Raw genomic sequence first — 14,697 nt, 5'->3', positions numbered from 1 at the left:
AGTTAGCCAATCATTTATTTCTGTAATTAATTTTTGACCAATCGTGTATCTCTTCTTCTACTTCTTCTTCTTCTTCTACTTCTATTTTTTGTGTAACTGTCAACACTGACCAATAAAATTGAGTGGGTGTGGCTGTTTTATTCATGAAAGGTCTCGAATTTTCCCCGAGGGTATAAAAATTGCTGATTTTCTTGTCTCCCGGCCACTTCGTCTACCTCTAACCTAGTGTATGGACATGTAGCAGGAGGCGGGAAGCGCCTCTTTCATCAGACAGCAGCTCTTCAATAAGGTAATGGCCCTTTAACATCTTTATTTCTTGCTAGCTCAGCAGTTTAACCCTCGGGAAAGGTCCGAATCCCTTTACAATGTAAACTATCTTTTCGACATGTAAATTTTGCCTTTTGATGTAAACACTTCATTAGATCTGTAACTGCAATTCGGGGATAGAGAGTGCTTTACCCTCTCGAGCTCCCCTTCATATTGGTTTGAGGTGACTGCGTTTTGTAACTGGTTTTCTTCCCTTCTGTAATACCTTAAAATTTTTCTTATACGAGCCACCTCCATAGTTTGGGTATAGCCCGTGTTTCATCGGCCTAGTGCCTCTTAGGTTTTAAGAAGTTTCATACAGGAGTGCAAGTACACGTCTCCGTTCACCTTGGTAATTTGGGCCATTTACTTAACCTGTTCTTTTCTGCTAAGGCCCAGTAGGTTGGGTACAAGATACCCCTGTTTCTTTGTAAGTGTGCCTTGAGGGCAGTTAATGGTAAAGTCGGTTGTGGCCTTTGATAGGCTCAGAAAACTGAGAGCGGGTCAGCTCTTTTATTTGTGGTAAAAGTGCCTCAGAGAGGCTTAATATTCAAAGTGGGGAGTAAGTGTTCTATGTATGGAGGGGATTTCTGCCCTTTGGTAAATATGTGGTTGTGAGCTGAGAGCTCAGAAATTGTAAAAATTGGGGCTTGAAGCCCAGATTGTTAACTTGTCTCTAAATCTTGGCTTTCCTAGTCTTGTACCTCATTGTCGGTTATTTGTTGACTTGTTGTTATTTGTTAAATTTTGAAATTCTATGTGAAAATTGTCAAGTTTTGCTATTTTCGAAAATATAACCTTTAATGCAATTTTAATTCATATCTCGGCCTTGTAGTTAGACCCATTCACCGCGCATCTTCTTTCACCTCTGCTGTTCCACACATACCTCGGAACAGTCACCATTTATAATCGCAACGAAAACAATCTTGCTCGCATGCAAGTAAGTGATATGGATGAATCTATACAGCGAAACATGCCATTCTATTATAAATGAACTGTTTTCTTTTACAAATTAATATTTTGTGTTGGGCAGATTGAAAAATTAACAAGAAGATACCACATTTGATGCAACTACCTTTAAACTACGCACTTTACATTATTCTCAACTAGATTACTGCATGGATGCCCTGCAACAGCTCAAGTCTGAAGTTCTCATCTTTGGTGTATTTAGCCTTAATATCATATACTTAGCCATCGTGTGGTGACTTTATGAACTCTTCTTCAAACAACTTTATTCATCTTGTTGTAAATTTGTGAACTATCTGTCAATGAGCTCCAATATTTTGTTTCGATTTGTCTCAATCATCAAGATATGTGTAATTACTACATTCATGATTTCCTTTCAAATGTGTTATTATTCTTATTTAAGTCTATTTGTGCTGATGGTGGTTCAAAGAGCCGAAACATGTCCACATTATGTTAGATAAATAATATTTTTATATTATATCGTGTATTGATTAGGTGGTTAATCTATATTTTTTCTCAGAATTAAAATCCCAAAGGTTATATATAGGTAAGCGTTGTGTAGAATATAAATTCCAACCTTTTATGTTGCATGCGCTTTTACCGTTCGAGGAATAATTCGCGGTTATTACAATTTTCACAAACTTCCAAATATCTCCGGAAATATTCATTTTATTTCAAAAGTATGGTTGCGAGTTGTGAAGAAGAGGAAGTAAACGATTGCTCAACAGTTAAGAGCCCTACATCCCACCGCCCCGTCATCACGATCACAAGACTCATGTCCTCGACCCACTCGCACTCCGTTCGCACATCGTATCGCTGAGTGTACTGTCTATTTTCAAGCTGTTTCGTCTCGAAATATACGAGTCACGAAACATCCGAGTCCCAAAATATCCAAATTCCAGAGGACGGTTTAACGAGACAGTTTGCTACTTGGACGACTAGTCTCAAAATATCTGAATTTCCAATGGTGGTACACCCTGCACGTATTATAATAAACACAAAGTACGGTAATACAAAAAGGTGCAAACAGATTCGTCGTTACAATAGTCGGGACTGCGTTAGCCTGCCTCAATCTCGAGGTGTGTGCCGTATAGCGTCGCGCAATTACATAGGACGGGGGTTCAGCAGACGCAGAGACACAATGAAACCGCGCAAAGTTAGGCCTAATTCATTGTTTAAATGCAGCTATTGCTTCGTCATATATGTACAATATTGATTTACAAATTTTACTGTGAAAATATTTACAATTTTTTCGACAGAATATTGCTACAGGTTTCAGTCCATTTTGACGATTAAGAAATTGCTCTCAAAACAATTTCGATGTCTCCAGTTTCCCCCATAATATTATTTAACCGTACACCTTTTGATTCTTTCGTCTAAAATACCACATTTTCCTATTCTTTTCGAAACTTCAATTTTCATATCCATCCTGGCTATTTGAAAATCAGACGTTTCAGCTTCCTTTTTTTTTCAAACAGGGCACCAACTCCTTGAACCAGGGATCAGGTCTTTTTATCAGACGGTTGAACTTAGAATTACATCCTTCAACGGCATTGTTTGTTTGTTTGTTTGTTCGGTGTCTTCTTCCATGACAATTTCACAGTCAAGTGGTGTTTGTGGATTGTATAAGTACAATTTCACAGTCAAGTGGTGTTTGTGGATTGTATAAGTAACTGGTCGACGAAGCAGTCGAAACAATCTTCCATATAAAATGAATCAAAAGTCACCGTCACCGTAGCGAAGTACCACCCAACTAATAAACATAAAAATTGTCTGTTTTTAAAGTCCCTGGCAGCTACGTATACTTCTAAGATATTTTGAGACTCTTTTAGTTTATTTATTTAGGGTACATATTTATTGCGAATATTTTGATAGTGTTTTCTGTCTATTTGAAGTCAGACTAATTTGAGGCTGCACCTTTCAAGTACCTATAGTTTACATTTCAACCTCTGTCTTAATGACAACTCCAACGAAGTGAATTTTTCAGGAGACAAACAAAAATAAAAATAAAAAATAAATAAATAAATAAATGAATAAATAAATAAATAAATAAATAAAATCACGAAGCTATCACGAAGTAAATGATAGCGATATTATGTGATAGTGATCTAAAGCATAATACGTTTGGAATATGTAATTATTTGCCTAGCTGTATGTATGTTTAGTCTTCAGCCCGAAGGCTGGTTGGATCCTCAACAGCTCCGCCATCAGCTGTCATAGATGGCCTAGGCATCACTGAAGAGGCGTACTAGGGAAATGAGTGAGGTAGTTTCCCGTTGCTTTCCTCAACGAGCTAGAAGTTAATATTACATATCAGTCTGCCAAGCCCACTGAAATGCATGCACCAACCGACCCATTCGTAGCAGGAACTGGCTGCATAAGGAATGGCATTACTAGCATCACTCATACCTCAGTCACTTTAATTTTGTCAAAGCCAAGGATAAAGCTGAGACAGATCAATGAAAATAACAAAATTACTCTAACCTTTACAGAAGACATAGTGCAATGTAAACAGTAGGTCCTGCCAGGAAATTTGCCTAGCTATGTATATAATTGTCTGGTGGAGATCAAACATTTTTTAAATAAATGACTGGAAATGACCAAGTGTTCCTTCGTACAGAAGCTGTGGGAGAAATATATACAATGTCCTTTCTCGTGTCAATTTATCTATTCCAAAGCAATATCAAACTTCATCAATGTAACTCCGCTCAGCTACCTGTTTCTCATTCGTTATGTTATGCGCTTGGTAGAATCACTAGTGTTCTCCGTCTTTTTGTACGGCTGTGAGACCTGGACCGTGAATGCTAAAGACAGAAAGCGCATTGATGCCTTTGAGATGTGGTGTTGGCGGAGAATGCTACGTGTATCCTGGACAGAAAAAAGAACTAATGTTTCCATTCTGGAAGAACTCTGCATCAAGAAACGTCTATCTTCCCGTGTGAGTGAACGTTACCTCCAGTTCCTTGGCCACATTTTGAGACGAGACGGAGAGAACTTGGAAAAGGTAATTTTACAAGGCAAAATTGAAGGCAGTAGACCACGAGGAAGAACAGCAAGCAGATGGATAGATCAGGCGAAGAAGATCACTGGGCTACCACTTCAGGTCATACTAACGAAATGTGAAAACCGCTCTGGATGGAGACATCTTGTCAAGGTTGCAACAAGGAAATGATGGAGTTATGAGGTCACGACGCTCAGTAATGAGCACAACGACTAATGATGATGAATGATGTTTCTTACACCTACAGCGTTAGGTGATAAATATGCATAAATATGCAACACAGCTTACCTAAGCCTGCTACCTTTTTCAGCTCGAGCATGGAGTCTGTCCTAAAACACCTTTGTGTAAGTGATGGCCGAGTCGGTGGGCCACTGTATTTTAACAGTAAATACATGCTTGAAAATTCAACGTTATACACGAACATGGTCGCTTTTATTTCATAGTTATGATTCACAGAAGACTGAAAAGTTTTGTACTTACTAATTTTGAATAGGTACCTCATTCCTTCCCACAGACATTTTGAAACAGGACTCAAAATGACGGTTGAAGTCAAGAACAATATTTCCGGATACTGTAATTTCTCGAAATTTACTTTCTACAAACGTAGCCTTCAATTTTCCCTATTCTTTGCTTAATCTTCTATTTTATAGAAAATGTATAACACCGTATGCTTGAAGAAGTTATTTAACCGCATACATTTTCAGGAAGTCATTTCACGTGTAATTAACCAGAGTTGGGCCAATATTTTCGAACGGTAGATGCTCATCAGCTACAACTACCAATCTGCATTATCGAGATCGAGCGTTCATCAAGTATGTTCTGGACTGGGCAGGTTTCATTTCCCCCAAGTTCCCCCTTTAGCACTATTCATGACGATAGTTCACTACTTACCGTTGAGATGAGTAGTTAACTGGACAGTCATTGTCTCCCCTTAAGTTGCAAGGGGTCGATCCTGTAACAAAAAGAAAAAACACCAAGAATTAATAATAACATTATCACGACGGTGCAGAAGCACTGTAGGAAAAAAATCTCGAATTGTGTAAAAAGTATAGGAGTGTCAAACTTAAACCGTAAAATTTCGTACAAAATCATTTGCAACATAATATAAGTGTACCTCATAGGGCTACGTTCTACGTTCACGCACACAGTAGTGGAGGTGGTCGAAACCTCTCTGGTACTGGTTCTTAATTGTCTGGTGAACGACCTTCAATGACTAGAGGAGACAATGTAAATAGTCACACGGTAAGCAGGGTGAGACTGGACCTCTCAATATAACAGATCACACGTCATTTTTTTCGTCGAGTGAGGTCACATAATCATGAAAAAGTACCACACCACTGCGAGCCTCAGTCGAATTGTCGGATCATAGCTCGCCCTGTGACGTCATGGTCTTAGCCAGTCTGCGATAAGCTTCCGTGGAGCGCGATTGCTTCTTATGATAGCAGTAACTGATCGGTTTAGTGCGTTTGACGGCTTCTGAATTAAGTGTTGATCAGTGTGTTTTCGTGTGCAATTCGTGCCGAAATGTTTCAGATTCGTGATGCTAAACTCCAGAGAGAGAACCGGAATATCATTACGCGTTACAAAGCTTGTCTACAGGTTGAGGGAGATCCGTTTCAACACGTAATGCAATGCGGCAAGTTGAATTGATTTTCAATCTGATTATCCATTCATCGAAGTTCTCCGGGCGTACGGGAACCGTGTGACGGCGACCATGGTCTCGCTTACCGACACGTTGCATGCAGATAGGACGACAACCCTTGCGGCACTCTGTATTAGGTCGATGTCCTTAGAGTGCTTTCTGGTGGCACAGCAATACCCAATATGATGGAATTACACGTTCCAAACATCTAAATGGCTGTAGGAATTTTGTCTGCGATGCACAGGTACTGTTTGTGCAGTTCTAAGTGACAAAGAGCCAATTTTAATGAACGTCATCAATCAAACTGGTTCTGAAAATATATAAGTGCACGTCCTGTTGATAAACCTCCATTTATTAACTAGCCAAGAAATCTCTATTATGTGTTGCTTCTTTCTTTTGCTTATGCTTGCACTCAGGGACTAATTCATGTCGAGCTTAGGAAGTAGTTAAAGTGGAAAAGCACAAAAATACATTTCTAGAATGTTTGTAGTAGTCGTTCAACCTGTGCAACTGTGATAGGCTATCTAATGTTGCTTGCATTCCGTTGGAATATTGAATTCGAAGTAAAGACTGAAATCAAAGCCAAGCTAACTTAAAAAAGGCACTATTCTCAGGAGGGCAGTATGCCTTCCCTTGCCCTTCCTTACGCAAACCCTATATGGAGGGATGGAATTACTATTGCGTGTTTCTGTGCTGGTATATTGTCTGAATATGAAGAGACAAGTGTTGGGACAAACATAAACACCCAGTCTCCGGGCCAGAAGAATTAATCAGACGCGATTAAAATCCTCGACCCAGCCGGGAATCGAACCCGGGACCCTCTGAACCGAAGACCTCAACGCTGACCATCAGCTAATGAGTCGGACGGTCAACATTCTAAATCGACCACAATAGTATAGTGAAAGTGAATTCAGAGGCAGATTCTAGCTAAACAAATATACAGCCATACGTTTGGCTGAGGTTATAGGCGACAATTTGTGTCCTGTGACAAATAATTTTCCATTGTCCCCTCTTGATTAAATATTAATTACGATACATTTTAATACTACTGAATCTTACCACATTTGTATATCAGTAACTGCATTCGCGTCCATTGAAGCACTGGTACCAGTAACTGAGTAACATAGATAATTACACTTTTATTTGCATTGGCAGTGAGCATAATACTCTTATCGGGGGATTGTTTTTAATTAACGATAATACATTACAAGGAATTAACAGGTTATATATGTTAATTTATTACCCGATATTTATCGTTATACTGTAGTCAAACAATGTTCATATTTTGAAATAACAAGGAATAGAAACGGTATATTTATAAGGATCAGTGCAAATTGGATCACGCGTGACATGTGCTGCTGGTGTGCGTATTCGACTGCCCTCAAACACCACGCCTGCAAGAACTAGCCGAATGCATGGCAAAGAGGATATTATAGGAGCTGCGTTACTTGTGCTCATGCGCCTGACAGTCTAGGGAACACATCTAATACACAGTCCGGCTCCATGGCTTACTGACCTTTGGTCAGGTTCAATTCCCGGCAGGGTCGGGAATTTTAATCATCATTGGTTAATTTCGCGGACACAGGGGCTGGGTGTATGTGTCGTCTTCATCATTTTCATCCTCATCACGACGCGCAGGTCGCCTACTGACGTCAAATTAAAAGACCTGCACCTGGCGAGCCGAACCTGTCCTCAGACACTCCCAGTACTAAAAGTCATATGCCATTTCATTTCATTTAATACACAAAAACAAAGCATCTACTACAACGAGCCAATAGTTAACAGCTGGATAAGTTAGATCAATAGCTATCGGACAGATATCTCACCATTCCAGAAACCGGGCACAGAGGCTAGGTAGACTGTGCTTAATCAGTGTTCACAATAAGAGTGCACCACTAACAGCAACTACGGCGGTTTAAGTTCTTGTCCCATCGTTACTTTGTTGTTTTTTAACTAGATTTTTCAACGTTTTATTGCATGTTCATTAACTTGTATGCACTGAATTTCTGTTCTATCGAATACTGTACACTATGGAAGCTTCAACCCCCTCAGTCCAGACTTGTCTGCTGACGGCAGCACGCAGTTTCTCTTCTCACGGAGATAACACGAGCTGAGCCGAGTGGAAGGCTTTATAATATTCAGGTGAAGGACAAGACAGCGATTAAGACGTGACTCTCGACGCACAACAATCGCAGCTCTACATCCAAGAACCTGCAAGCTGTTTCGACGTCACACTAATACAGATAGGCATTTGCCTAGTGCGAAATTGAGAAACCACAGAAATCATCTTCAGGTCTATTGACAGTGGTGCTCGCGATCCATTATTATTAACAACAACAATAACAATAATAATAATGCCGATATGAATGGTTCAGACGATTGAGATGGCTATGCGGTTTGAATCAAGCTGCCGTTAGCTTGCACATTCGGGAGATGGTGGGTTCGTATCTCACTATCAGCAACCCAGAAGATGTTCTGTTTTTCCCATTTTCACTAAATTAAGGCCAGGATCGCTTTCTTCCTAGTCATAGCCCTGTCCAAACTCATCGTCACTTGTGTCGGTGCGACGTACCACCTGCAAGGGGAGGAGCCAGCGAGGGTTTCTGAAACGTTGGTACCGGGCGAGTTGGCCGTGCGGATAGGAGCGCGCAGCTGTGAGCTCGCATCCGGGAGATAGTGGGTTCGAACCCCACTGTCGGCAGCCCTGAAGATGGTTTTCCGTGGTTTCCCATCTTCACGCCAGGCAAATGCTGGGTCTGTCGGCAAAGGGGCACGGATCGACCATCAGTTTATCAGAGACACTCTTTAGAGGCAGCTTATCTGCAATGGACTCCGGCTTACCGTAATAGACTATGGACCATGTAATAGACATCCAGAAATACCTTAATTAAGGCCACGGCCCCTTCCTTCCCATTCCTAGGCCTCTCCTGTCCCATCGTCGCCATAAGACCTATCTGTGTCGCTGCGACGTAAAAAAACATTCGTTGATGTCTTAACTGCACAGGTTTGTGAAAGTTGTCTACCTCGAAATCCCCACCCAACACCTGTGCTATGAGGGTTTGTTTTTCCTCCACTTCCTGCCGATCTCGACGATTGAGACGACGGGACGCATCATGACAGCTGTGACGAGTGATGGTGAACGAAGCCAGAGCTTTATGAATGCCGTGCCTGTTTCTAATAAGCTAGTAGTACTAGGGCTCCGCCCACAATGAATCAGAATTAGAAATCGGATTTGAAGACTGCAAGTGAATATTCATTGATTTATCGAAATATTCACTTGAATTGACCTACAGCGGGCGACTAGCGCGTACTCTGCCTGACCTAGGCCGCCATAGCTCAATCGGTAGAGCATCCAAGGCAAAGCAAGTTCGATTCCCACTGGTGTCTTGTCAGTCATTTTTGTTCTGTACTTAACATCACGACCTAATAAACTGAGCACAATAACTCATTCTGTACATCAATTAGACGTGCATTTCCTTTGACTTGCTCCATATCTTAACAAACTTCACAGAGTGAAAATGGACTGTCACCATTAATGGATATCGCTGCTCCAAATGTTCCTTGAACACGTACAAGCGCAATTACAGTATCTGGCAAAGAGTTTATGAAACAAATATGCATATGGACATTTTTGTATAATCTGCATGTGTTCTCATTTCATGATACGACTTATAGTGCATCCGCTATTTTCTTTTTTTATCGAATAAAGCATGCGTTAGAAGATCACAAAATCATTTTCCTGAAAACGTTCCTTGCACGAAACGGAATTCTAACCTGTAAGCACGCTCAGTTTTTCGTACGACAGTTTACCCATTCTTTTATTTATTGGCCAAAACACAGAAACGACCGAGCTCGATAGCTACAGTCGCTTAGGCCTAAGTACGGCCAGTATCCAGTAATCGGGAGATAGTGGGTTCGAACCCCACTGTCGGCAGCCCTGAAGATGGTTTTCCGTGGTTTCCCATTTTCACACCAGGCAAATGCCGGGGCTGTACCTTAATTAAGGCCACGGCCGCTTCCTTCCACTTCCTAGGTATTTCCTATCCCATCGTCGCCATAAGACATATCTGTGTCAGTGCGACGTAAAGCAAATAGAAAAAAACAGAAACGCATTTTTCCTGGAAAACTACTAGTTAGGAAGAAAATTCATAAGAACGTTTTCGCATAAAACTCCATTTTGACAGGGCAACACTTCAGCTAACGTAATCACTTTTAAAAGATCCTGGGTGGACAATTATTCAGACTTGCTGCACTTCATTTAAAACTACCTGCTACCATGATAAGCTAGTAATAATAATAATAAAGATTTACAAGAACTGGGGATTTTACGTGATAACGTCTTGCAACGCGACTCTTTAAAGAAGAATCTTGAAGGTCTACAGAGTTTTCGAACAAAACTTAAAATGAAGACAGGCAAGACGTGAACCTAAGAACGATGCGGGAGTACTGGGCGAGTGTTAAAGCTAAACACAGAAAACGGTTGAAATAGCGTGGTCCATAGCTAGCCGAAACGAATAATAATAATAATAATAATAATAATAATAATAATAATAATAATAATAATAATAATAATAATAATGTGCAAGAAACAAGCTTTCTAATGGTGAAATAATTACTGAAATCGTTCGTGTGGTTTCCAATATTACCCTCCACATGCAAATAAACTTTTCCCTTCATAATATCAGTGTAGATTGTAGATTATGCGATAAAATCAGAAACTAGACCATGTGCTCGGCCCCTATCCTCTAGGACTAAATCAGGGACTGAAGCCAGGGCCATATAAGACGGAGCTGAAAGTAGAACGCGAGCTTTGTGGCCTTCTAAAAGGCTCACTCATACCCACACATAACGAGGCCGATGTTGGCTGTCAGAGCTGATAACATTTTTTTTTTCAAAACGCGAACTTCAGTGACTCACTAACATGACAAGATGAAACGAAACGAATCTAAGTGAAGGCCTTATTACTTGAGTTTGCAACTTAAATTTGAAATGTTACTCTGCGAATCGTAGACTGCTTAACTCGGAATTACAATAGAACGTCGTAACACGTCTCTTACTCACCACGTGGATGATAATAATAAGAAGAACAATAAGAAGACTGATAAAGACAGGAGTCAGAAAAGGAAACGGATTATTGCCGAACGGTGATCCCTTTCAACATTGTACGAGAGAAAATAAAGGGAACCTGGGATATACTGTAGATCTGGAAGTGGAAAAAAAGACAGAGTCTGGGAATGAAATGTTTGGCTTTCGCTAACAATCTTGTTTTCTTGGCCCAAAACGGAGTGAAAGCCCAGAAGATGCTGGAGAATCTGCATGAAATTGCTGAAGAGACGGATTTAAAATTCTCCTGTGAAAAGACGAAATATATGGAGCACAGGCATCTGGGATGAAGATACGGAGGCAAAGAACGAAAAGATTACAAGAACATAAAATTTCAGATACCTGTCAGAATGTATCCAACAAAATATATGGATAAAGAGGCCAACGAGGAACGTAGATCAAATGCTATCGGCCAGTTTTCTTTAGCATCCTGTTTCACAAGCATAAGTTGTGATGTGAAAGACTGTGACACTGTATATGCAGGATTCTGTTGTAATGCAGATGTCTTCGCTTTTCCAGATCTTATCCAAAATTAGTAATGCACCACGGCCAAGTGCTATTCGATGCTTTTCTGGTCCACATTCTCCTTCATGCCAGTGCTAGCTACACTAAAACCAAGAAGAGATCACAATGATCTGAAGAAATAAAGGATATTATTTATTTTGTGCCAACCACACGAAACATTTTTAAGTTCCTTTTTTTCATTATTTGCTTTACGTCGCAACGACACAGATAGGTAGGTGTTATGGCGACGATAGCATAGGTAAGGAAAGGGAGCGACCGTGGCTTTAATTAAGGTACAGTCTGGTGTGAAAATGGGAAACCACGGAAGACCATCTCTAGGTCTGTCCACTATCTCCCGATTACAAACTGACAGCTACGTGAGCCATTCGCTCTGTCTTAAAGTTTCTCACCTGATTTGTCCCGAACTACCTCGAAAGGCTGAGCGAGGTCTTAACGGGAAATCTATAGCATGCGTGCATCGGAGTGTAGACTGGACTAGCTTGAAGTGCGTACTGACAAAACAGAAACCTTTAGCCTGGCGATATACCCAGGCGTCGTGGAGGTTGACAGCTGGATCACCCTAACAAACAAAAAAGATATACGGAAACTCAATGTTTATTTTGTTTGAATTTCTACGTTCAATGACCTGTACTTGGGGTAAATAGTTTAAAGTATCAGTGACCGGTACACCGTCAAGTCTTTGTCTTCTAATATCGGCCTGTTATCGTCAAAGAAAACAGTTTCAAAGTCTTAGTGGAAAAGTAAACATCACATAATTAAGATCATCAAAGTTGAGTACGAGAAATAAACGTTTAAAAGTACACAATAATAAATCAATGTACATGATATGTACGTTATTGTAGAAATGTGGAGAGGTGTAGTCTTACAATATTTTAGTTCGCTAATCATGCTAGGATTAAATTTTTTTTAAGATCTATTATGTCTATCGAACTTGTAATTGGCGAGGTGTAATCCAATGAGTCATTTTTACAAACTGAACTGTTGTGAGTGGTGAAGAGGAGAATTTACATGACAAGATGTTCATGAAATGTTAAATTTCTTCTATTTTCGACCCTAGGAACATTGGCAACAGTCGTGCATGAAAATTACGTATTATTATGGTAGAGTGTGTAGTGTACGTCCCCGATCCATAGGAGTTAACCATATATAGCCAATATATAGCCCCAATCGAGGCCAGAGCTAGGAAAGGACAAAAACACAAGGCAGATTTTATTTTCAGCCAGTATCAACGACAGCTTACATCACACAGGAGATATTTCGCATATAGTACGGCACTTGAAGAGAATAGGTGCGTGCAGTTTTTAAATTTACACTGCATCGTTGATATATTTCAAACGAGCGACAAATGTAAAAACATCTAAGCACGCAAATGAAAAATGAATCAAAGTGCGATGAAATGACCGACCGCGAAGCCTGTCTGACGTTGACCAAAAAGCCAAAACTGTTATAAAACTACCCTTAACTGATTCTCAGCAAAGCAAGTTCATTCTTAGGAGATCGGAATCTGTTTAAACTGTCGAACATGTTATATGAAATGGAAGTCAGTTAGGATGAAAGTAACAGGCTTTCTGCCGTGACCTCGGCTAGAACACAATGACTGGCTCATACAACACAGATAGCGGCCGATAGCCGAGTGACCCTGAGCTGTTAATGACCACGGGGAGTCCATTTAACTTTACGATGGGCTGCGCTAGGCTTGTGTTCATCAACCAAACAACTCCCGTTTCACGCACTGACTCATAACGGAGATTGTCCTTAATGGAGCACATTCCAGGTTCGGACATGCTGTCACCTCAAATTCGCAACTCGCTGGCTTGTGTTATCGGTGCTATTTCCCGGTGACAAATGATGGGTGGGCACTTTGAAATGTGGATGTTCCACGTCACCACGTCGTGCTGGGAAGTCATCAACAGCGAATTGGCCCTAGTCACAACTTCACAGGATCACAGAAGGATAACGTGGACGCGGGCGCGACATCCACGACGAGATGACACCATATCTCCAAATAATTATTCCAGCAGTAATCGTTTCTCACGTAACTGCAAATTATTAAAAGTTGTAGTAGAGATGGCACTGCATAAGACGTGACCTTGGCCTTGGCCTTGAAGTCGGGTCGCTCACACGATCGATTGGCGGTGCGGTGCTAGCTCCAACCGGCGTGGCGCCGCCAGTTCAACTTGCCGTACGAGCTGCTGCCGAATTTGGGCCGGCCTCTTTGACGCTGACTCGCTACTAGGGTTAGAGAGAGTCATTCTGCCATATATGTACGTACATTATACATTACGAAGGATAAATAATAATAAGAATAATTGTTACCGTGGTTTGGTGGATCAGCAGAGGTGAAAGAAGGTGCGGGCTGGAATGGGTCTAACTACAAGTCCGAAAGATGAATTTAAAAATTTAAATAAAGGTTATATTTTCAACAGACAACAAAATTTAACAACTTTTTACTAGGTGAAATAACAATGAACATTTAGGTACGATAGTAGTTTTACAAACGAAAGCACAAGTTAAGAGGTCTTTACAAATTCTGCGCTTCGAGCCCCAAGTTACAATTCCTGAGCCCTCAGCTCACAACCACACATTACCAAAGGGCAGAAAACCCCTCGTTACACGGAGCACTTGCTCCCCACTTTTAACCTCAAGCCTGCCAGAGGCACCTTCCAAAATACCAGAAAGAGCTGAGCTACTCTCAATTTTTCAAGCCTTATAAAGGCATTACCTAGACTTCAGAATTCACTGCCGTCAAGGCACAACTTACAAAAATAAACCGGGGTATCTCGTACCCAATCTACTGGGCCTTCGTGGAAAAAGGACAATTTAATTAAATGGCCCCAAAATACCAAGATGAATGGAGGCGTGAACTTGCACTCCTACATGAAGCTTGTTAAAACCTAAGTGGCGCTAGGCCGATAAGCAGGGGCTATTCCCAAACTATGGAGGTGACACGTATACAGAGTAAATTTAACACATTAAGAAGGAATAGAAGAACGGTTACAAAACGTACTCACCTCAAATTCAAGATGATGGGGAGCTCGAGAGGGTAAGGCACTCTCTATCCCCGATTTACAGTTAAAGTTATATGAAAATTTTACAAAGACCGGAAAGATTTTACATGTTTCAATGGATTATTTACATATTAGAGGTTTCGGAC

At 40.7% G+C, this 14,697-nt stretch overlaps 1 protein-coding gene across 6 annotated transcripts in view; it reads right to left on the bottom strand.

The window, feature by feature from the left end:
- Positions 1-14,697, bottom strand: part of Mical (Molecule interacting with CasL) — a 688,331-nt gene that overhangs the window by 474,679 nt on the left and 198,955 nt on the right. For all 6 annotated transcript variants that reach the window (XM_067156726.2, XM_067156729.2, XM_067156731.2 and 3 more), the window contains exon 3: positions 5,165-5,225. The gene's annotated coding sequence lies outside the window, so the exon portion shown is untranslated. The remainder of the gene's footprint in view (positions 1-5,164; positions 5,226-14,697) is intronic.

Source organism: Anabrus simplex, chromosome 12 (genome assembly GCF_040414725.1).
Source record: "Anabrus simplex isolate iqAnaSimp1 chromosome 12, ASM4041472v1, whole genome shotgun sequence".
Lineage (NCBI taxonomy): Eukaryota > Metazoa > Arthropoda > Insecta > Orthoptera > Tettigoniidae > Anabrus > Anabrus simplex.
Note: the sequence above shows the minus strand (reverse complement) of the source record. Positions and strands in the feature narration are given on the sequence as shown.